This window comes from Sarcophilus harrisii, chromosome 3, assembly GCF_902635505.1.
Source record: "Sarcophilus harrisii chromosome 3, mSarHar1.11, whole genome shotgun sequence".
Lineage (NCBI taxonomy): Eukaryota > Metazoa > Chordata > Mammalia > Dasyuromorphia > Dasyuridae > Sarcophilus > Sarcophilus harrisii.
In genome coordinates, this window is record NC_045428.1 from 476,125,495 (window position 1) to 476,151,669 (window position 26,175).

The window sequence follows — 26,175 nt, forward strand, 5'->3', positions numbered from 1 at the left end:
GATTGGGGACTTCATTTATCAAGACACCTGCTGGAGCTCTCTTATTGCCAAAAGTAGAGCAGCTAATAATTTGCCTTAGTAAAAAATTGTTTTTTTCTTCCTTCAGGAAGTGGAGAAACCAATAAGGAAAAAGTCAATTTCATCTCTGATTCTTACTAACAAGGTCACTGTTTGCTGGAGTATATAAATAAGAGAAAGCCTGTAGGGGAAGTGATGACTCCGTACTAGACTTTGTGAAAGAAAAGTCAAAGAATACTTGAAATCCACCTGAAATGTATCAAAGATTTAGAAAAAGGAGATTTCAAAGAGTTCAGAGAAAAAATAAATAGGATTCCTGAGAGTACAATGCTTCAGAGTAAGTCATCACAGCATGAATGGGAAAACCTTAAGAGTAAAATCTGGAATCATCCAATGAGAAATAAATTGGGATTTATCTGAAAAAAAAAACCTGATATATATACTAAAGTAACTCACCAATAAATTTAGATATTAAAAAAGAGAGGTACAGAAAATAGCAACTATTTAGGGTATCAGAAAACAAATATGATTGTGGTGTTGTCCTATTAAAAATTAGAGGAAGAGTACTAAAGTTAAGAATGGACAACAAAAAGGGTTTCTTTTATCTACATTGAAAGAAAGAGCAGGATTAAAGAAAGGACGGGCCCTCTGGTTAGGATGAATGAAACAATGATAAACCTAAAAAATAGGGAGAAGGCAGAGTTTTTGGCTCTTTGTTTCTAGATAGCACAATGAATAGAGAGAGAGCTGGACAGGAGACAAGAAGACCTTAGTTTAAACCCACATTCAGATACTTAATAGCTATGTGACCTTGTGCAAATTATGTAAATCCTGTTTGTTTTTCTCATCTATAAAATGGGAATGATAGTACCTACCTCCCAGGATTGCTATGAAGATCAAATGAGGTATTTTTAAGTGCTTTGCAAACCTTGAAGCACTATATAAATGCTAGGTATTATAAATATATTTTCTCTGAAAAGGAGAGTGACTTTTATACTGGGAATGAGAGAACAAAAAATGATTGACAGGGAATAAATACCCAAGATGAGTAATGAGATAGTAAGAGAGCAATTAGATAACCCTGATTATGACATCCTAAGTCAGACTAATTGCTGAGGCAGTGTCAATAATATTTGAAAGACTATGAAAAATGGGAGAGGTACCCCAAGAATAGAAAGAAGCAGATGTTTTCCCAATTTTCAAAAATAAATAAGGGAGAGGGAGAATAAATCTTCACATTGCATGCTAGTGAGCTTAGCCAAGATAAAGTTAGGAGTCACTTAATAAAACTTACCTTGAGCTGTTAAGTGATCCCACTGGAAAGAAAAGTTGGGAATACTTGTCTTCCCTTCTTTGCCATCCCATATCCTCCATAGATGGGATATAGTAAATAAAAATTTCAATCTCTTAAGGAAACCTACTGTGTAATTTGTTTTACAAATATCTAATGTTTATATAGCACTTTAAAGTTTGCAAAGCATTTTACATATATCTTTGAAACATTTCATCTTGAAGCTGGCCCTATAGTATTATCTAATCAATCAATAAACATTTATTAAAAACCTACTGTGACATTTTAAAAGTTCAAAGGATATAAGTTTCTGATAATTAATCATTTTATTAATATTACTAGCATTTTATTAATAAAAGGAGTGGTCATTTGGCAATTTATCTCAGACCAAATGATGTTAGGCTTATATATGCATTTGGAGAAGTTCCAGAGAGTGACAATCAACTCTGATTAGTTAACACTTAATAAGGGAATGAATATTACAATGAGAGGTAGACCTATTCTGATGATGGTTTTGTGGGTGTAACTTTTGTAATTTACTTCTAAATTTTCCCCAGCCCTGAGCAATTTAATCAAAAAATTTATCCCCACCCAAACCTGACTAGAACACAATAAGCAGGAATTCACATAGATAAGATGGTACATGTGGGGTAAATTTTTGGCAAAGATCAATAATGTCCTTCAAAAGCTGATCTTAGAACAAGGAAATAGAAGAGGGGAAAGGCCTGGATCTCCACAAAAACTAATTATTAATAATAAATTCTCTCACTTTCTATATTCCAGGAACTTGAAAATCACCACTCTCAAAAAGCTTACAATCAAATGGGGGAGACTAAAAAAGAAAGGCACAAAGACAGAGACAAGGACACAAAGAGAAAGAAAAAAAGAGATAAAGCTATATACTGGAAAAATAGGAATTATTTAACAGAGGGGCTGCACTAGAATTAAGAAGGAATGAGGAAGACTTCCACTCAAGGAAGAGATTTTTATTTGGAACTTAAAGGAAGCTAGGGAGGTTAGTAGTTAGAGCAGAGGATGGAGAGCAATCTAAGCATGGGGGACAGCCATATATCCCAGAGTAGAGAGATGGAGAGATGAAGATGGAGTAACTTGTTCATGGAAGCGAGAGCTAGAATCACTGGATGGAAGAATACATTTTGGGAATTAAGGTGTAGAAGATTAGATAAGTAGGAGGAGCTATCATATGAAGGGTTTTGAATGTTTAACAGAGGCTCAGGTAGATTAAATGATTTATTCTTGGCCACAAAACTAGTGGAGATAAGTAAATTTGTATTCAAATCTAGCTTCTGGCATAATGTAGATCCCTAGTTTTGTTCTTCTTTGCTTTGTCACTCACTACTTACTATTTTCATCAGAGATTCAGACCCATTTGATCCCCATCCTATAGAAAAGATTATACATCCATCTGCTCTTTTTCTAAGGAAAAGCAGAATAGCCACACAGATGTTTTAGAAGCATTTGCTATTAGATTGACCACTAAAGCTAAGTGTACATTTAGTGTGTGCTTCTGTTTAGATTGCTTTAATTGTATTTACAAATGCATGTTGTGATTTACATTTTTATCCAATCTGTAAATGAGTCTGCTTTACCCAGGCCCTGAGCATCTACAATGTCTGGCTCTGTAGATTCCAGTCATGAAAATTCCCTTAGGAATTCATCATCTGAAAACTTAGCTATTGGTTTCAAAAATGTTTCCTGGATATGGAAATGTATTTTCCTCTCACAGGAATAAAATTCCTCTGATATTCCTATGGAGAAAACATAGCTTCTGGAGCTAGAAAAGCCCTTAAGAGAATATCTAACCTCTTTCTTTTATTTTAGTGATAAGTAAAATGAGGCACAGAAATTTTCAGTTACTTGATCAAAGTCACACAGATAATAATTCGCAGATGCAGGATAAAAATCTAGCTTCTTCAATTCCAGAACCAGTTCTCTTGCCCCTCTACCTTCTACATTTTCTGAGTAAATATTCTGTGTTTTAGACAAAAGGAAAAGATCTGTACCACCCATACCAACCCAACAAACTGCTCAACAAACAAGTGATCAATTAAAATCATTTATAAATAATTCAGCAAAGTATTTATACTTTAAATATTAAAAACTCTTTTTTAAGTTAAATTATATTTAAAATTACACAAATTTCATCACCATTTAAAAATAAAAATTTTAAAAATGATCTGTTCTTTCTTTAATGAAAAGTCATTTTTGATGTTCAAATTGCCATTTGAGTTTTGAATTGTATAGTGATAAAAAGGAGTGAAGACAAGATAGAGAAATGGAGAAGTAGAGCAACACATTTTACTTGATGGTTGTTGGCCTTTACAATTACCCACTATAGCCTGACAGATTCTGAATCAGTTGACCTTCAGAAAAGTGCAAAGCTTATGTTTTGGGTCAGAGTATTGCCAGAAGCTAATGAAGCAGGTGTCTTCTAACTCTTCATGCTTGGCAAAAATAATAAATTGAGGTCAGCTACCATACTGAAAGTAAACTATTTAACTTAAAAGGCTACAAACTAAGAAAGAGGAAAAGTTGATGTCATTTTTCTTTTTTTGTTCATCAATGAACGTGCACTCAATGCAGCCCCTAAGACTGAAATGTAAGAGTATATTCTCTGCCTGGTATTGTAATTTTGGTCTGACAATTAACACCAAGAAAACAGAGACTCTCCACCAGCCAAAAAAGCGTACCATCCACATGCAAAACCATTCATCACAGCGAATAGAGAAATTTTGAATACTTTGGATAAGTTTGCTTCCCTTGGCAGTGTACTTTCTAAGGATGATTAGGCTGCCCACAAAACTACAAATTTACTGACTTAATTGTTGAATGACTGTGAAACCTGGACAGTCTATCAGAACCATGCCAGAAAATTCAACAGCTTCTGTATGAATTGTTTTAAAAGGATTCTAAAAATTACCTGGCAAGTTAAGGTACTAGATACTGAGACCCACCAGAGCTGAACTACAAAGCATTCAAACTCTTTTTTTTACAGAAAACTCACACAAAGCAAAAACCCATAAAGAGATCATAAGTGATAGAAAGATAACCTCAAGATCTTTCTGAAGAACTGATTGTGAGACATGAGTGCTAATACACATCTGCCAACGTCAAAAAAAAAGTGCTGTGCTCTAGGAGCAAAACAGAATTCACAGTAGCTCAAAGGAAATATGGGATGCTTGATCTAGAGCTATCTCCATCCCAAATATCCAAATGAACTATTGGTGCTCAACCTGTGGTAGAACCTTCTGAGAGCTTATTGGTCTAATCAGCCACAGTTGAACACACTATATGTTGATCCCAACATTAAATCATTTTGGTCCTCATCAAATATGAAGAACAAACAATATCATGAGAGTTCTCTCAAAGAAAGTGTACCTGGTAGTGTGGGGGTTTTGGTTTTTTTGGGTTTTTTGACTGATATTTTTTATTAAAGATTTTTATTTTCAAAATATATGAATGGATAATTTTTTCAATGTTGACCCTTGCAAAATCTTGTTTTCCAGATTTTCCCCTGCTTTCCCCTACCCCTTCCCCTAGATGGCAAGAAATTCAATATATGTTAATGTGTTAACATACATGTTAAATCCAATATGTGTATATATGTTTATATAATAATCTTGCTGCACAAGAAAAATCAGATCAAAAAGGGAAAAAAATGAGAAAGAAAACAAAATGCAAGCGAACAACAACAAAGAGTTAGAATGTTATCTTGTGATCCATACTCAGTTCCCACAGTTCTCTCTCTGAGTATAGATGGCTCTCTTCATCACAAGATCACCAGAACTGGTATCAATCATCTCATTGTTGGAAAGAGTAATATGAGTCCATCAGGATTGATTGTTGTATAATCTTGTTGTTGCCATATATAATGATCTCCTGGTTCTGCTCACTTCACTCAGCATCAGTTCATGTAAGAATCTCCAGGCCTCTCTGAAATCATCCTGATGGTGGTTTCTTATAGAACAATAATATTCCATAACATTCATATACCATAACTTATTCAGCCATTCTCCAATTGATGGGCATCCACTCAGCTTCTAGTTTCTTGCCACTATAAACAGGGCTGCCACAAATATTTTTACACATGTGGATCCCTTTCCCTCCTTTATGATCTCTTTGGAACATAAGCACTTAGTAGCGTGTTAATCACTTAACAAATATTATTTCATTTGAAAACTGACAACCTTTTGAAATTGATGCTATTATTATTATCCACATTTTATAGTTGAAGAAAGTGAGGCACACAGAGATAAAGTGACTTGTTCAGGACCACAGGTGTCTAAAATTGAATTTCAACTCAGATCTTCTTGGCTCCAGGCCCAGTAATCTATATATTGTGTGGTTATTTGTATAATTATTTCCCCTATTCATAGAAAGTTCCATGAGGTGTGTTTAATGTAAACTTACCTTCTTCAGAGCTTGATACATTGCTCTGTAAGCAGTAATACCTAGAAAATGTTTATTGAAATGAATTAATCCATCTTTATTCATAATGATTACTATACCCAGAAAAAAAGCCTTAAAATTAATATCTGACTTTATTTTATAAAATAACTAGTGTTTGTAATGTCTTGAAGTTTGAAAAGCAAACAGAAAAGGGAAATGACAAACGTTGGAGGAAATGTGGAAAAATTGGGACACTAATGCATTGTTGATGGAGTTGTGAACTAGTCAAGCATTCTGGAGAATAATTTTTAAATCTACCAGAAGGCTATGAAACCGTACTTCCCCTTGATGCAAAAATAACACTACTAGTTCTGTATCTCAAAGAGATAAAGGGAAAGGACCTGTTTGTACAAAAATATTTGTAACAACTGTTTTGCAAAGAATTGAAATTCTAGGGGATGTCTATCAAATGGATAATGGATAAACAAGCTGTACTATTGTACAACTAGTATTGGAATACTATTTTACTATTTTAAAAAATGAACAGGATGATTTCAGAAAAAAATAGGAAGACTTATATGAACTGTTATCAGCAAAGGGACATGAGAAGAATCAAATCATTGTACACAGTAACAACAATATTGTAAGGATGATCAACTGTGAAAGACTTAGCTACTCCAATCAAATTAATGATCCAAGACAATACTAAAGGATACGTGATGAAAATACTATCCACTTTCATAGAGAGTTGTTGAACTCTTGCAAATTAAAGCATACTTTTAAATTTTTATTTTTTGTTTTGTTTTCTTTTGCAACATGACTAATATGAAAATGGATTTGGCATGATCTCACATGTATAATTGCAGTCAAATTGTTTGCCTTCTCAAGGAGGGATTAAGGTGGAAGGGAGGGAGAGAATTTGGAACTCAAAAAATTTTTAAATGATTGTTAAAATAGTTTCACATGTAATGGGAATTATTTAATCAAACAAATATATTTTAAATGTATTCATAAATATCCATTCATTTAATACTGAGGGAACAAACTTATCCAAGAAAACCAATAATGTTTGCCTTCACTTACACAATGAATGGATTATAGCAACACCAGTTTGATTAGTGCTTGAGAACTAGTGAGTAAGGAGTAAAGTGTGTGGTCTATTATTTTGTACTCCTTTTGATTTCTGATTTTTTTCCCCATCTGACTAATCTGGGTTTTACATTTATCTCTTTTCAAATAATCAGTACATTTTTAGAATAGTGCACATTACTATGCTGCTATTTGTTTCTGCTACCTAGCAACTGGATGCATATACTGTATCATAAGTTTGGCAATCAGTGACTCATTCTTCTTTTGGTGATATCAATTTTTCCCTGAGAACATCCTCATTATTGCTTATTCAAGAGAGCTGGACAGGCCTGAGTGCTTGAGTTTCTACTCATCAAGGTTTTATAGAACACAGAAAAACAATCTCTCAATCTCTTTTCCTTATTCCACTTAAGTGTCTGTTTTCTTTCTTAAACTAGACCTGTAATTTTCTTTACATAGGGAGCCTTTTGAGCAAATTTTTTTTTCTACCAGTGCAAATCAGCAGGGTTTTTTGTTTTGGTTTAGGGGTTTCGTTTCTTGTTTTTCCAACTGATAGTCTTAGGGAATTATTCTGAGAACTAAGAGATTAAGTTATTTGCCCAAAGTCACACATCCAGGATGTTCCAGAGGAAACAATTGAAGCTTCATTGTCATGACATGGAGGCTAGCCTCCTATAAGTTATATCACATCTCCTCTCTAGTTTTCAATTACAAGGAAAATATTCTAATACAGATATGCATTAACCAACTGCACACTTGTACATCAACTCTAGTATCTCTTTTTGCAATACTACTTGGTACAACTATTGTCAAGGTTATCACCATTCTCTGGACTTGAAACCTCAGTGTCATTCTTGACTCCTCATTTCCTCTCATTTTCTATATCCAATCTTTGTCAAGATTTATCAATGGTACCTTCATAACATCTCTCCCATATGAATCCTTCTCCCCTTTCATACTGTAGTCACTTCATTTGGACTATTGCATGAACCCTTTGGTTGGTCTTACTACCTAAAATCTTTTCCCACTGTAGTTCATACTTCACGGTCTGACAATATCATCCAATTCAAATGAATTTTATTGGCTCCCTTTTACTTCTAGGATCAAATATAAAATATTCTGACTCTTAAAGTCCTTCATAATCCAAGCCCCTTCTAATATCTCCAGTCTTAGTACATCTTATTGCCCTCCAAATAATCTACAATTTAGTAACACTGGCTTTCTAATACTGGCTTTCTCACTATTACGCACACGATAGACTCCATTTCCTAACTCTGTCCTCATGCATGAAATACTTTCCCATCTCATTTCTATCTCCTGGCTTTCCTGATTTGCTCCAAGTCTCAACTAAAATCTCACCTTCTGCAAAAAAGCCCTTCTCAGTCCCTCTTAGTACATTCCCTCTGAGACTAGCCCTAATTAATATTGTAGATATCTCATTTGTATATAGTTATTTACATATTAAATCCTGAAGGAGTCAAGGAGCTCTTGAAATCTTTGTACCTTTTTTTATATCCCCAGCAGTTAGCACAGTGCTTGTCACATAATAGATACTTAATAGATGCTACATGACTGACTAGACAGTGTGCCTGCCAAACTTTTTTTGCAATTTCAAATAATTCTCTACATATTCAGAATATTTAATTCCACATTCCTTTCCTTAGAGAGATAATAAGATGTAGAGAATAATATACTAAACATAGAGAAAAAACTTTGTACATGTTAGTTTCCTCATCTAGAAGATGAGAATAAAAATACCTGTAGCATCTACATCCCAAGGTTGTGAATCCTAAAGAGACAATACATGTAAAATGATGTTTATTTTTATTTTGAGGTACTGTGAAATTTCATTTCTCCATGTTGAATGAGACATTTTTGTTATCTCAATATTATCTTCATACTTTGAGACACAATCCTCTCTTACAAAACACCATCCTTATGAATTTCAATATTTCTTCAAATATAGATAATCCTTTCATTATGCTTTTGAGCATTATAATATATATATACATATATATATATATGGAAAGTTTTGGAATTAGAAGACAAGTTTTAGGCCTGTCTCTTAATTAATTATGGTATATAATCCTTGTGGCAAATTGCTGTCAAATAGTAAGGATGGAAATATTGTGACACAAATGTCCATATTCAAATTCAAATGACAGGCATGATTTTTTTTATTCCATAGTTTTAATTATTCAAGTCATCATTCCTTCCCATTCATAACGAATAGAAAGCTAACCGTATTATTGTTTCCAGATTTTTGCATTAACTACTGTCTTGAGCTATTCAGCCCAACAGGGTAATTCTGGTAACAATAGCTGTTATAACTCAAGGTACCTCCTAGCTGAAATAATGCAAAAAGTAAAACCCAACTGTGTGTCCTGAGGTAGCATGAAAAGCAAGAAAAAAGAAAGATATATAGATATAGATATAGATATAGATAACTATTCATCAAAAAGTGAATACTCCCTGAATTACAAACAAAAAAGTGCACTATATTAGAATACTCAGTTTGCGGATTTTAGAGGCTTTGAATCTAAAATTCAAACAAATTCATTCTTAATAAAGAGCCCTGAAAAAGTAAAAAAAAAAAAAAAAAAAAAAAAATGAGGAAAAAAACTTTTTAAAAAAGTCATCCAAAGATTTACAAATTGGCAGATCCCATGTTTTTCTATATACTTCCTAACTCTACATAACACAGCCTTCTCCTGAGACTTTTTAACAGGGTCAGAGTGTATGTGATCACTGCTGTTGCTTACCAAAAAAATCCCAAAGTTTTAACATCTTTCTAAATATTTATTTTTATGACCTTATGACTCAGATTGAGAGGAATACAGATGGAAAATAACTTTAAGAAGAAGAATGACAAAATAGTCCAGGAGAAAATCATTAAAATTACAACTAATTTTAAGACTATTTTGCTCCTAATATAAAAATATTTGTCATCTTATGTTTTAACACAATTGCATAAATTTTAAAAAATTCTAAATCTATTTCCCCTAAGCTTTTTTTAAAATTAATACTGAATATTATTTAAAATGTCCAAATACATCATTTCTGATATATTTTAATAGTAACTCACTGTAGAATAGATCTTGAATACAAAGATTCAGAATTCCCTTTCTGTTGATTTCCCCCCTCCATTAGTAAAATAATTCTTGTCTCTTGATTTAACTTAATTCAACTTTTCATCCATGTAGTTGGTATAGTGTTGTATATGTTATGATGGTAAACAGATCTCACAGAAGTTTATTTTTAGGCTTGAAATCCTTGATTTTTTAGTGTATACTAAAAAACAAAATATCTTCAAAAATCTGTGGGCTGAAGTTTATGGAAGTTCACTTTCAACATTGTAGCTTTTCTGAAAAAAAAAAGAGAGAAAGAGAGATGACTGCCATTAACTTTTATAATCATCATTAAAAATAATCTCATGATAGGAATGTCTTTGATCATTTTCCTTTAGATCAGTTTAGGGACAAAGAATTCCCTAATATTTTGGATCATCCATCCCACAGTTTAACACCTATTTTTTGCTGTAAAAACAACTTTATTCCTTGTACAAATTTTAAGCTCAATACATAATATCACAGAATAATAGAGATGAAAGGGAATAATTGTTTTCCACTTTCTTCTATAGTTATTCAAAATGGAAAACTGGTCAACCACTTTTATGTATCTAAAGAAATCAATTTTATCAAGTCAGAGAATCCTAATATTTTAGAAATGAAAGTGACCTCAGAAACCTAATATCAAGTTAAATTAAGTTTGACAGGCAATTCTTAACTTTTAAAAATTATTCTTATTTGATTAAATATTTTCCAATTACATGCAAAATTTTTTTAACAATTTGTAGCTTATGATTAGAATGGAATACTTACGATTAGAATATGAATACAATAGTATTCATAAATGATGACTAGGATAGTTTCAGGAAAAGCAGGGAAGAGTTATATGGACTGAAGCACAGTAAAGTGAGCAGAAGCAGAGGAACATTATATACAGTAACAGCAGTATTTCTATCAGTGATAATGTGTGAAAGACTTGGATATTTTTATCATGACAATGATCCAAGAAAATTCCAAAAGACATGATGAAAAATGCTATTTGCTCCTTTAAGGAGAACCTATGAATTCTGAATACAGATTGAATATGTTTTTTTTAAAGAACTTTTTTATTTTTTATTTTGTTTGCATTTTCTGTTGTAACATGGCTAATATGGAAATGTGTTTGGTATGACCTTACATGTATAACTGCAATCAAATTGTTTGCCTTCTCAAGAAGGGGGTATTAGTGGGAGGGAGGCAGAGAATCTGTTACTCAAAATTTAAAAAAAAAAGAGATTGTTAAAAAAAATTACATGTAATTGGAAAAATATTTAATCAAATAAATAAGAATAATTTTTAAAAGTTAAGAGAGAGAATAAATGGGGGGAAATAGTTAGTCATGGTAATTGTAAAAAAAAAATTTGAAGCAAGTTTCTTTGATGGAATATTATTGTTCTCTGGGAAATGATGAGCAGGAAGCTCTTAGGAAAAAAAGAAAAATATCTTCAAAAGTCCTTCATGAACAAAATGAAATAGACTATATACAAAGAAATAACAATGTTCTGGGATAACCAGCTGTAAATTTGTTATTCTCAGTAGTAAGTACAATTTTCCACAACTACTCTCAAAGACTTATGATGAAAAATCCTACCCGTAACCCGAGAAGGAACTGATCAAGTCTATATACAGAGACTGAAGCATTTTCTTTTTCTCTCTCTATCTCTCTTTTTATTTTTAACCTATTTTTTTCTTGAGGGCTTTTATTCTCATTTTCATTTATTTCATAAGAAGATCTATGTTTTCTTTTACAACTTGACTTTTATGAAAATGTTTTTAAAAAAAAGAATTTTGATGTCATGCCATTTGGTGTATATATGTAGTGTTGATATTACTTGATTGTCTTTGGTTTGCTTTTAGCAAGCAGTAGTCTTCCTATTTATTCTTTTTAATTAGATCTATTTTTGCTTTTGCCTTTTCTGAGATTGTGATAGTTACCTTTGCCATTTTTACTTCAGCTGAAACATTATAGTTTCTGTCTCCAGCCCCTTATTTTAACTTTGTGTATCTCTGTTCCAGGTGTTTTTGTTGTAAACAATATATTGTTGGATCCTTATCTTTAATCTACTGCTATCTTTCTCCATTTTATAGGTGAGTTCCACTCATATTCAGAATTATGATTATCATTGTACATTTCCTTCTCCAGTTTTCTTCTGTTTATCCCTGTTTCTTTCTTTTTGTCTTACCCCTTCTCTAGTCTTTTTTTGCTTCTGACCACTGCCTACTTTTACCTGCCATCCCTTTTTTCATCTCCCCCTTTTCTTATTCCCTTCCCATCCTACTAACGATTTTAACTTTTAGGGAATTATTTTCTTCAGTGAGCTTTTGTAACTTTTTCAATTCAGCCAATACTGCTTTTTAAGGAATTTTAATCAATGAACTTTTGTATCCTTTTTCTATTTGATCAATTCTGTTTTTAAGGTGCTATTTTCTTTAGTATTTTTGTGCTTCTTTTAGCAAACTGCTAGTTCTCTTTTCATAATCTTCTTTTGCTTTCATTTCTTTACCTAATTTTTCCCATAACACTCTTATTTATTATGTGAGATTGAAACTTAGAACTCTATAACCTCTTTTCAAACATTTCATAAAGCAACCTGGATTGCTATTGAAGAGGTTCTTACTATTATAACAATTAAATTATTAAGCCTCTATTAAACCAAGATCTAGTTTGTAAATTCTATGCACTATGGAATTATAATGAGCTTGTCATCAACTAAAACCTCCATTATTAAGATAATAGTGTGAGGGATTATGTTTTCATAAAATTATTAAAGTAGATTGAACCTATAACCTAAATTTAGTTTATGAAGGTCTAATGGGCTTGGGAAAATAGAATGCTCACACTGGCTCAAGTAAACAGTTGTAAACCATGTAAAACTGACTGCCATAAAACACACCTGAAAACTGTTGTAAACCTTGTAAAACTGACCACCATAAAATTTAAGTCAACCATATGAACCTGATTAGAAGTTGGCAAACCCATGCTACTTCCAGGCACTAAGCAAGGTATTGAGAATCAACCAGATAAGGGGAGGGAGGATGCTATGGATTCTTGTAGTTTGTAAGTATATAATTGCCTCTGACTTCTGTGGGGGTTGACCTCCTCTTCACTGGAGAATTCCAGTGAATGGATGTCTGTTTCTCATGAGATCCTAATAAACTTCTATTCTTCACTTTGAGAAATCTCTGAGTAGTCATTTTGAATTAGGACTTGCCATACCACACAATCGGATACTGTCCTAACTAGTCTTCTGAATAAAGTGCTCATTCAATAAATGGTGATTTATTTATTTCACAAGTTATTTTGTCTCCAAGGTAATATAGATTTTAATGTAGCTGACCACACTGGGTTTATTACTTTCATTTTCACAATACTAAATAGGATTTTTAAAATATGTATTTTTAAAAAAAGTGTTTTTAAAGACTTTTTTAAAACAAAAAGAAAATTATTTAAAATTTGATACATTGGAAAGGGCATTGACTTGGAGTCAGAAAACCTGGGTTAGAATTCTACCTCTGATACTTGTTAACTGTGTGATATCATGTTAACTCATAATCTCTGTGGGTCTCAATTTCTTCATTTGTAAAATAAAAGTGCATGGACAAGATGGTCTCTAGAGTTTCTTACAACTTTAGCTCTGATTCCATCCTAAATTGGAAGTAGAAATTAATCGATTTTTTAAAATTGTTGCTCACAAGCATAAGAAATGGCTTAGTCCAGCCAAATATTTGTTTTCATTGTAACAGTACACCTTGGTTCACATATTATGATAGGGTTTTATATAAATCAGCAAATTAAGTGGAAATTTATGCATACACCAACTGAATCATTTAGATCAGTAATTAGAATGACTGAGTCACAATTCTTGGGGGGGGGGGGTTTCCCCTCAAGAGCAAACTTCCTCTTCTTTAATAAGGCTTTACTAAATCTCCCTTTGCCAGTGCAGAAGCAGCTTCTGTGGATGAAGGGAGCATTCTACATGGAATTGAGAGTTTTTGCCTTTCCACCAAGATCCTTAAGGCTTTGTTCTAGCTGTTCAACCTCAGGCTATCCTTTTAAATTATCACAATGAACTCTAAAGGATGATGTTTGGAGTATAAAGAAGAACTTAGTTCAAAATAATATACCAAAAAGCCATAGGAAGAAAGTTTTTTTCCTATCTAATGTTACCCACCTAGTTAATTATTACGTGGGTGCATATGCAGATTTTTCTCAGGAACAATTAAAATCTTGAAAAATCGTGTTTGATGCTATAATTTATTAATTCAGAAAGTCAAAATTTAATTCTTTTTATTTAGTATTTAATAATGTCCCATATCTTATGTTTACATGTAATTGGATCATATACAAGGACAAAATCTATATGATATCCCACTGTATAAACTTAGATAGGTTGCTTAAAATTTCAGGATCTCAGTCTCCTTGTACAAAGTGAGAGAGTTGCATTAGATGATGCTCCTTCCAGTTCCAAATGCAGAATATCAAAGAATAAATCTAAAGAAAACATACAATGCTGAATTTCTAGATGATCAGGGTCATCTAGGGTAGCATCAATACACCCAATTCCTAATTGTGCCTGCAGCCCAGCTTCCAATGCTGAAAGTAAGAGGTCTTTATACACAAAAAGGAGGAGAAGATGAGGCAAAGCTTTCCTCTTGGAGTCAACCAAAGATTTGTCAGGGGGTCAGTCTTCAGTATTGTTAGCACAGTCAGTTCCCTCTTAGCACTTAGGGATTTATTGACAAAGCAGATGAGAATCAATAATCAGCTCTATCCTAAGAGCAATGGATCTGGAATTGGAAAATAGCAATTCAAATGTCTTCTTTCTCATACAGTTGGTAAATACTGGCCTGAGATAATTCACTTAATATCTCTAGTCTGTTAACATATCTTTAAAATAAGAGCGTTGGGTAGATGGCCTTTAGGACCATGTCCAATGCTAAATTAATGATCCTATAATCCTTACTGTCCATGTGGAACTTAGGATAAGACCACATTCATCCTTTGATGTTTAAATACATTCACTAGAAATCAAATTATAGCAAGATAACTATCCTTTAGGCTTTAAGACCACAGTGAGAGATAGGTAGGGAGAACAGGTTTCAGTATCATACTGAAAAATCCTGAAAAATTCAAAGGAATCTTGTTTTTAAAATAGCATTTGTAGCTAGTATGATGAATAGTTTTAGTTAATATATCATCTATGTCTTAAGGACTTTTTTTTTCTTTCAATTTTATGTCATTTAGAATGCAAGATACTTCTTTTCAAAACACACAGTAAAAATAAAACCAAATTTTAAACATGAGTGACCCCCTAGGAAATAGAATCAAGCAGGTTTTTCTATGATGTAAAGCCCAAATTTTAAACAAAAAGAAAACCACAGAAACAAGGGAAGTATTCAATAGGAATAAGAATATTTGAACTGATCTTTAGCCAATGAAAAACATTTACATTCTTTTTAAGTTTCTATGGGAGTTTAGAAACAAATTTTTTACTTTTTATGCCATCTTTTGTTTCATAGTTTCAAAATTGCACTTAAAAAATAAGCAGTTTTTTCTTTTTTTTTTCTTATTTCAATTATATTATTTTTATTTTTTTATTAATGCTTTTTATTTACAAAACACATACATGGGTAATTTTTCTTTTTTTTTTTTAGTTTTTTTCTTTAAAAAAACAATTTATTAAAAGAGAGGAATCATTTCCCTTGAAAAGAGCTGAATGAGAAGGAGAGGAGAGAGACAAATTAGCAGGAGTAAATAAGTTTCTGTGGTTGTAGAAATATTTTAAAATCCAATCATTCTGAATTCTGGACTAAAAACCTAAACAAGATAGAAAATTTCTGAATTCACAGTGAGTTGCAGAGAACTATTAAAGAGATAAGTAGCCTTATCTTAAAGGCATTACAGCAAAATTCTGATGTGTTAGGATCTAAAGGGACTCATGTCATCTACAAATACCCCAGATCTAAAAATTAATAGAAGAAACAATGATAAAGAAAACAATCAGCTATGAAAGTCTCCATCCAGGGAAGAATTGTACAAAAATGTCACCAGAATACTACAGAAGTAGAAAACAGACAAACTAGGCTTTACCAAAGGCAAAATTTTAGACAGACTGGTCTCACAGAAGAGAGTAGGATCCCTGGAAGGGACAAGAGACAGGACCTAGACTAATATCCAAAACACTCTGAGCCTGAACCTTGGCAATTTACAAAGTACAATTTCTGCAAAAAGCCAGGGCTTATACTTAGCCATTAAACTCAAAATCAAGCAAGGCTCCCCTTACCAACCAGAATAAAAGAGCAGTGTTTGACTCAAGCACAAGTTCCCAATCCAAAATCTGAGGCTAGATATATAAGAAAACAGTGAAAGTAGTGAAAAAACACATTGGCCTGAGAGAAGCCCATATGATAAATCCATAAGAAAAAAATTCCATGAGTGCAAATAGAGCCTTTGGGGAAAAAAATGAACTGCAAGAGTATTTAGAAGAAATAAAACAAAAGAGAGCCAGAATGCAAAAGGATAGACAGCAACCCAGCTGAACTCTTCCAACATTCCTGTCCAAAGAGCTTAAAATTTTGGAGCAGTAGAGCCAACAAGAGATCAAGGTGAAATAATTTCCCAGCCCAGACAATTTAGGAGCTCAGCAGGAGTTCTGTGGCACCGTCCAGAGCACTTGTGGGCAGGAGCAACACCAGTTGTGAGTATTAGAAGGGACCCCAATAGGGACAGCAGCAACAGAAGCTTTGGGAGCTCTCAACCCAGAGACAGTAAGAGAATTGTACAACTAACCAGAAAGCAATTAAAGTTGACCCTTTGCTAGAAACTGTAATGGGCTAAAGCTCGTGTTGATGCACTGAGGTCCCAAGCACATGAAGCTAAATAGTAATTGACCATACTCTATTAATATATGCTTGGAGAAAGAATGGCCTTGCCCACTCTTTGTGCAAGTTCTGATGTGTTGTATAGGAAATGACGTAGGGATGACTTTGGGGGTGGAAAGAGAGGGGCAGGGAGAGAGGCAGAGAGACTGTTGGCCAGGTTCATGTGGCAGCTGCTCACAGTTCTATCACCATCCCCCTTCACCTCCACAAAGAATAAAGCTTGAAGATTTTCCCTTAACCTGAATTCCTGACTCTGGCTGATTTTAAAATACCCGGTCATCACAAGAAACCATTGCCCATAAGCAGCTATAGGTCACCGAACTGGATTCTCAGTTAGTGGTCGGTTGTTGTCCTTATTTCTCAGGACCAAAATGACATCACTATGTCAGAGCCCAGGTCCAGTGTGTCCGACTGTGGCTGATCAGACCAGGACAAGCTCAGAATGCTCTGCCACAGGTCAAACACAAATAGTTCTTGGGAACATGTCCAGTAGATTTTCTAACTTGGTGCATCTCACGTTTCCTTCTGAGCTAATTCAATTCTGCTTCGCTCATAGAGCACAGAACCTTCTCTGATGAGGGGATGTCACATGCTGGGTGGTCCTGTTTCAGTGTCTCCCATGTCAGACAATTATTCTAAAGTTCTTAAGAGATACCTTGAGAATGTCCTTGTTTTTCTGACCACTTTATAAGCACTTACCCTGTGTGAGTTCTCTATAAAAAAAAACATATATATATATAGGCAAATATACATTGGCATTTGAACAATGTGGACAGCCCACAAAGCTGTCTGCAGTAGAGGTGGAATGTTCAGCAGTTTAATTCAAGAAAGAACCTCAGTGTCTGGCATCTTACCCTGCCAGATGATTTTCAGAATCTTCCTAAGACAATTCAAATGGAAGCGATCCAGTTTCCTGGCACAGTGCTGTTACACTGTCCAGGTTTCACAGGCATACAACAATGGGGTCATCACAGTGGTTCTGAAGACCTTCTGTTTGATATCAGTCTAATACCTCCCACACTTTTCTTCAGAGCCTCCCAAACACTGAGCTAGCTTTGGCAATGCATGTGGCAATCTCATAATCAATATGGACATCCCTGGAAAGTATACTCCAAGGTAAGTGAACTTATCATAAGGGAAAAGAGGCCCTAATCACAGTTCTCAGGGCAAAGAGGAGCACTAGCAATTGTGGGACAGTAGAAGAAAGTGGAGTGGGCAAAAAAATATATATATATGAAAATTATGGGAAAAGAATTAACAGCTTCCTAAGAGGAACACAAAAAATCCTAAAGGAAATAACACCTTAAATAACAGAATTGGTTTAATGGTAAAAAGAGATGCAAAAAGTCACTGAAGAATTCCTTACCTGAATAGGCCAAATGGAAAAGGAGATACAAAAATCCACCGAAGAAAAGAGCTCCTAAAAAGCAGAAATGATCAAATGGAAAAAGAAGTACAAAAGCTCACTGAAGAAAATATATTTTTAAAATTAGAATTGGGTAGATGGAAAGTAATGACCCCATGAAAAATCAAGAAACAAAACAAAGTTGACAGAATAAAAAAAAATAGAAGAAAATGTGAAAAATCTCATTTAAAAAAACCTCACCTGGAAAACAGATTGAAAAGAGATAACATAAGAATCATTGGACTACCTAAAATCCATAATCAAAGAAACACTCTAGATATCATATTTCAATATAGCTAAAAAAGAAAACTGCCCTGATTTCTTGAACCCAAAGGGCAAATATATTGAAAAAATCTACCAATAATTTCCTAAAAGAGAATGCAAAATGAAAACTCCCAGGATTATTATATCCAGATTTCAGAGCTACCAAGTCAAGGAGAAAATATTGCAAGCAACCAAAAAGAAATAATTCAAATATCATAGAACCATAGCCAAGACCACAAAAGAATTAGTAACCTCCATGTTAACAGAGCAAAAGTTTTGGGATATGATATTCCAGAAGGCAAAGGAACTAGAATTATAACTGAGAGTAACCTATCCAGTAAAATTGAGCATAATTCTTTGGGGTAGAGGGATGGATATCTAATAAAATGGAAGACTTTTGAGCATTCCTGATGAAAAGCTAAATAGAAAATTTGACATTCAAACACAAAGTTCAAGAAAAGCATTAAAAAGCTAAATATAAAAGAGAAATCATAAAAGATTTAATATGTTTAAACTGTTTACATTCCCATATGGGAGGATGTCACTTGTGATATAAGATTTTTCTCATTATTAGAACAGCTAGGCATCAATATGGATAAGGAGCATGGCTATGAGTTGATTATATTGGAATGATATCTAAAAAACAAAGTAAGAAATAGAGATACACTAGGAGAGGAGGGAAGGAAGGGACAAAATGGGAATATTTTTCTCACATAAAAGAGGCACAAAAGGAAGAGCTTTTACAGTGGAGGAGATGATACAGGATTGTCAGTGCTTGAACAATGCTCTCACTGGAATTGGTTTAAAAAAGAAAGACCGTACACACTCACTTGGATATAGAAATCTATCTGACAATAGGGATATAAGAAAGGAAGGGAATAAAAGATATGGGGGAGGTGATAAAGGGAGAAGATTAAGTAAGACATTGGAGAAAAGCAAAATAGCCTTTTGAGAAGGGAACAAGATAAAAAGAGAAGAGAAACATAAGAAAATAGGATGGAGGGAAATACATAATTAGTAATGTGAATGTGAATGGGATGAGTTTACCCATAAAATAAAAAAATATAAAGCAGAATGGGTTAGAAATCAGAATCCAAAATATATATTTCTACCATGTTTAACATGTATTAGACTACTTGCCATCTATGGGAGGGCGTAGGGGAAGAGGATGGGGAATTAGAACACAAGGTTTTGCAAGGGCTAATGTTGAAGAATTGTCCACACATATGTTTTGAAAAATAAAAAGCTTTAATAAAAAAAAAAGAATGGAAATCTTTTCTCTTGCATCCCACGTCTTGCAGTTACTTATACACTACAGGAATAGCACTGAAGTCTTCATTTTTAAAGGATTAAAATTTTGTTTATTTCTGACTGTCAGGTCTAATGCTTTTGAAAATAATTAATGAAAATCCCACAGATAGTATAATAGATAGGGTAGGGAAAAGCATCCTCTGCAGGCATGGGGAGGAGAAAAATCTTGTACCTTTATTTTTATACCACAAAATCCCTGATATTATTTATATTATTATATTTAACATACTTAATAAGTAGCCTAAAATACTAGAAACTGATATTCATATTTAAGATGTAAATATAGACCATAAAAGATCATGTGGAATTGCTTTTTGATGCTTATGCGACTTACTCTGTGATGGTAGAATGAGATAAGATTCTTTGAATGTATTAATGCTTCTGTAATAGAATTCTGTGCCCTTAAATTACCAATTAAAATAATTGTGCTTGACTGTTAAGGACCATGCCTGGGTGAAGGGGCAGGTCAATTCTCCAAGAGCCACCACAGCTGTGGATCATAACATCTGAAGGAGTTGCAAGGCAGCCTTTGCTGACAAGGTGTTGCTGTGGACTGGGAATGAAATAAATTGGAGGCAGAGGGAAGAGGAGAGAGGTCAGACAATACAACTGCCTCTCAGTCTCCTTATATCATCATCATCCTCTCACATGAAGAGATCCATTCTATACGTCTGAGTTAGACCTCCAGCAGCCACTGGCAGGTGGCTCCTGGTAGCACAACACTTGATTAAAAAAAAAAAATCTGAATCCAAGAATCTGTTATTTATGTCATTTACTAGCAATAGGAAGACACACAGTTAAAATAAAGGTCTAGAGCAGAATCTATTCTAGAGCTAATCTATTCAGCTGAAGCTAAAAAATAAGTTGTAGAAATCATGATATCAGTGAAAAAAAACAAAAAGCAAAAATAGACCTACTTAAAAGACATACAGGGAAACTACATTTTGTTAAAAGGTACCACAGACAATGAAGTAATTTTTTTTAATATTACAGCAAATTTCTCTAATAAAGGCCTTACTTCTCAATTATATATGGGAAACTGAGTTAAATTGATAAAAATAAGAGCCTTTCCTCAATTAATAAAGTATTAAAGGATATAAACAGAAAATTTTCAGAAGAAATCACAATAAATAATCATATGAAAATGCTCTAGAGAAGTGCTAAATTAAAACAACTCCAGGTATTTGTACAAAAATATTTATAGCACCTCTTTCTGTGGAGGTAAAAAAATGGACTTTGAGGAAATGTTCATCAATTGGGTAATGGCTGAACAAGTTGTGGCATATGACTAAAATAGAATATCATTGAGGGAGAGAGGATTTGAAATTTAATGTTTTAGAAGCAGATAATGTTATAAGTAAATAATAAATTCATTTTTTAAAAAAGGAAAAAAAAAATGTGGATCCTGTAGGAAATATGTCTAGAAAGGCATGGATAAGAATCCCAGAGAAAGAAAAGACATAACAATCTACACTGATGGAGGGTGTACCCACACCAGTGAAATAACATGTTTTTCAAGGGAAGGCTAATCCACAGGCAGGATTTCACTGACAAGATTCTACTAGAGAGTTTAGGCATTTCATAAAAGTCACTTTAATCTGAACAAAGACAAAGGAAAGCTAACAACACACACATACACAGAAAGAACAGAGACAAATACAAGGGAGAATACAGTATGAAATTACATTAAATGCAATCGGGAAATGGACGCAAGTATAGAGAAAGAGGGGCATTTAAGAGAGAGATCAGTATTAGGTGAGGAACTAGTAGTAAACAAAACAAACTAATAATTGATGAGAAGCATTAAAAGAAGATTAAAAGGAAAAAATAGAATTAAAAAACCTGTGTTTGGAAGCTAAGCAAGAGAAGCAGATGTTCAACTACATAAATAATTAATTATGCTTAAAGACATTATAATGAATCATGCAATAATACATGTGCAGGGGCAGCTAGATGACAAAATGGATAGAGCATGGGCCATGGAGTCAGGAGGACTTGAATTCAAATCCAGCCTCAGACACTTAACACTTACTAGCTGTGTGACTTAATCCCAGTTGTCTTGCCAAAAAAATTTATTGTAATAATAATAGTATATATAGTGAATGACACAGCATCTAAATATTTTAAAGCTTAATTGGATTGCAAGAAAAAGTAATAATTGAAGACATGTATATGCCACTTTCACAGTCAAATAAATAAGGAAAAGAGAAAGAACAAATAAGTTAAGAACATAAATAGAACTTTAGAAAATTAGGGGTGATGGATACCTAGTGATTACTGATTGGGAATAGGAAAAAAAGTTACATATTCTCAGCCATGCATGATACCTTTACAGAAGACCATGTATTAAATTATAAAAACTAGCAAAATGCAGAAAAGCATAAATATTAAATACATCTTTTATTAATAACATAATACTAATTCTAATGAATATAAATCTTTTGAAGAAGACAAATTAATTTTTTAAGCTAATGAATTGTTCAGTCAAAAATTTAATTGAAATCTAATTAACAAAATGACAATAATGAAACAAAATAACCAAATATGAGTTGGAGTACTTATGGTAGAAATTCATATTTTTAAACATTTTATGAGCAAAAAAAAAGAACAATCACCTAATTTAACATATAACTTAAAAAACTAGAAAACCAGCAAATGAAAACTCCTAACTAAATTTCAAACTAGAAATTTGAAAATAAAAAAGGTAAAAATTAAACTAAATAAAAGTAGGAGCTATTAAAAAAATAACCTAATAAAAAAGATAGGCAATAAGCTAATCTGAGAGAATAAGAACCAAATTATTCAAATCAAGGGTGAAAGAGTAGAATTCAAATTAACTGAGATGCAAAGAAAAGAAATTATGAGAAACTATTTTGATCAATGACAAGCTAACAAAACTGATAACTTAGATAAGATGAATGGTTATATACAAAACTATTAAATACCATATTAACAGGACAAATAGGTTATTTAAATAACTTGATATTTTTTTAAAAAAATTAAATAAGGTTCAAGTCAAATCCCAAGAGGAAAAGATATATTTACAAGTGAATTCTATTAAACATTCAGAGAATAATTAATTCCAACATTATATAAACTATTTGAAAACAGGAAAAATAAAGAATTCTTCCACACTATTTTTGTAAGACAAATAGAGTCCTGATACCTAAACTAGGTAAAGGTCAAGCTAAGAAAGCCATAAAGAAAATTATAGAACAATATCCTAAAGAATATTAATTCAAACACATTAAAATAATTTAATTAGCATTATATAAAGTATTAGCAAATTGGTTACATAACATATTAAAATTTATAAGCAAAATATGTATTCCTACTAAGATTGTGGGGTTAGTTAAATAAAAAGAAAATTGTAGACATAATAGACAATAATTGAAGACATAGACAACAGACATCAAAAGTCATTTAAAAAAACACATGATTTTGAAAGACTTAAGAACTTTAAGTTCATCAATGCAATGAGCAACCATGACAAAGAGGTGTTAGACCCAAATTCCATAAAACATATTTCTGACAGTCTATGTATAAATATGATTTGTTTGACTAAGCATGCTTGTTGCAGGACTTTTCTTTTTCAAATGATGGTGAGAGAGGAGTGAGGGAAGGACAATCTGGGATAGAAAGATTAGAAAAAAAATAGAGGAGAAAAGGGGTAATCGAGCTATTTTTTAAATGCAGAAAGGAAAAAAAGAGAGTCCAAAATTAACAAAGACAAGCAGGAAAGCTTTAAAAAGTTCTAGGCTGAACTTATTATATACGCAAAAGGAAAAATAAGCTACATATAACAGAAATCTACAGTTTCCTCTTTTTCTCATATTACATATATGTAAATACCCATTTTATTTTTCATATATTAAGTTCAAAACAACAATATTTTTAAAGGTGTATTCTAAATATCACTTGAAAAAAGATAGAACAGATGGCTATGAAAAGAAATTAAGGCAGCCCCTAAGTGGTTGAAAGATAATCAGGTAAATATTTAGAGAAGCAGGAGTGTAGAAGAGTAATCAAAACTGACCAAAGAACTGACCTCCAGATGGTATATAGCCAACTGCTACTGAAAGTACAATGAGTCAGCCCCTTTCCCTTTTGAAATTTCCCCTGCTTCCTCCCTTCCCACTATTAGTTTCAAGTAGAACTGGAACTGTGGGATGATAATTTGTTCTGAGATCAGAGAAGTATGAGTCAAATTCTGCTTAAGAATCTTTCTATTTATGTAATCTTAAGTCACCTATTAGATTGTATTCTTATTGAAGTCAGGGTCTGCTTTTTGCCTCTTTTTTTGTATTCCCCAACACTTAGCACTTAGTTCCTCGTACATAGCAAGTGCTTAATAAAGGTTTATTGAGTTGTGGGGGTCTCAGTTTTGTCATCTGTAAAATTAGGAGACTGAACTAGATGGCAGCTGAGTGGTGCAGTTGATAGAACATTGTAATTGTACTCAGGAAGACCTGAACTTGAATCTTATCACAAATACTAGCTATGTGACCTTGCCTGGGTCAATTTACTTATCTGCAAAGAGGGGATAACAATAGCTCTTAACTCAAAGTGTTATTATTGGGGTGGGGGGGGTGTCAAATAATATAATGCCCCAAAAGTCATTGTACAATTTAATCTGTTAAAAATGACAGCTGCCCTGATACTTTTGTTATTAAATATGTACACCTTTCAATTAAAACACTTTATAAACTTTTAAGTCCTGTATAAATGTTGACTTCTATGATTAAAATGGTATCTAAAAAATTCTTTCCAGGATTAGCTCTCTGAGCCCTTAATCTGATTAATCAATAAGATTTTCAACAAGAGGCTGTAGATACAGAATAGTTTTTGCAAGTCAAAACTATGCTGGTATCTTCCTGCCTAAAGATGCCCTCTATTTAATCTGTAGATATATATGCTCTATGTACCTTTGTTTCTTTCATTAGAAAACGAGCTCTCTGAAGACAGGGACTATTTCCAGATTGTTGGGAGTTTCATGTTTTGTGTTTCGTTTTTTTGATCTTCTGGACTTAACCTCCAACACAGCAAATACTTAAATGCTTTTTTAAATTATTACCTAAGTTGGGAGAGAGAAGCTAGACAGGACAGCACTTAACTAATGTTTTTAAAAATTATTAACCAAATGGGGAATAGCATGGAGCTAGGAAGAGAAAGTGATAAAGAGATAATGTGGGCATTTGTGGAAACCTTAAACAAGCTATGAAGAATTTTAAATATTATTTATTTCTAACTACAAGAAACAGATTGAAAGGCTTCCCTCTTGCAGATAGCAAATCAATATTCATAATATATTTTAACATAATATTTTTCATTTAAAGAAATCTATAGCATCAAAAGTATCATGAAAATATTATTTCATCTTGTTTCTCTAACTCCCCAAGGTGCACACTAAATTCTCTATGATGCATTGATTTCTAAAAATGTTATTTATTAATTGACTGACTTCATTAATCTCTATTATTTTAAATGGGCAATTAGCATTTTTCATTACATCACATAAAACAGATGTGGACACATTATGTAAGCTGCCTATTTCCCTTGTTTCTTATTTCCCTTGTTTTCCTATTATTCAGGATGAGCATACCAATGGAAGATTGTTTGCATCCTTAGGAGAATCAAATAGAATGAGAATAAAATGTCACATTATAGTAACTAATTGGGTGACCAAAGGGATTAAAAAGGAGGGTAAAAAAAAATGTCGAGTTTATATTCCCCCAAAGAATGAACACAAGTTTGGAAAGACTTGGGGAAACAGTCGATGATAAAGAGTTTAACATGCTATGATCTGTGCTGTAATGAAAAGTTGGGCATGTCTAAATAAATTGAACAATGACATAATAGAGTATTGGACTTGGAGTCAATTAAACCTGAGCTCTATTCTTGCTTCAGACATTTAGCTGTGTGTCTCTAGGTAAGCACTAAACTTGGGCCTCAGATTCAATGATCTCTAAATCTATGATCCTGGATGTTCATGGTTCTAGAATCAGAGGGCATGGACTCTGTGTTTGTAACCTATCTCTTCTTGAGCTAAGGGAATTCCTCAGTTTTCTCATCTGTAAAAATTGAAGGAGTTAGCTTAGATAGCCTCTTGAGGTCTCCTCTAGATCTAGACCCACTATTTCAAAAGAGTGGAGGGTGATAATATCCAATCAGATGTGTATAGTCTTGGAGGCTGAGGACATGTGTTTGAATCTTTCTCTAACATCTTATTATTTATATCCGGAAAAAAAAAACTATTTATTTTCCTGACATTCAGTGTCCTCAACTGAAATACAAAGGGATTGGACTAGATGATGGCTGAGATCGCTGCATACCTTTGAAGCTATACTAAATATCTTTGACTTGGAAAGAAAAACTTTCAGAATTTTTTGAGGGAAAAA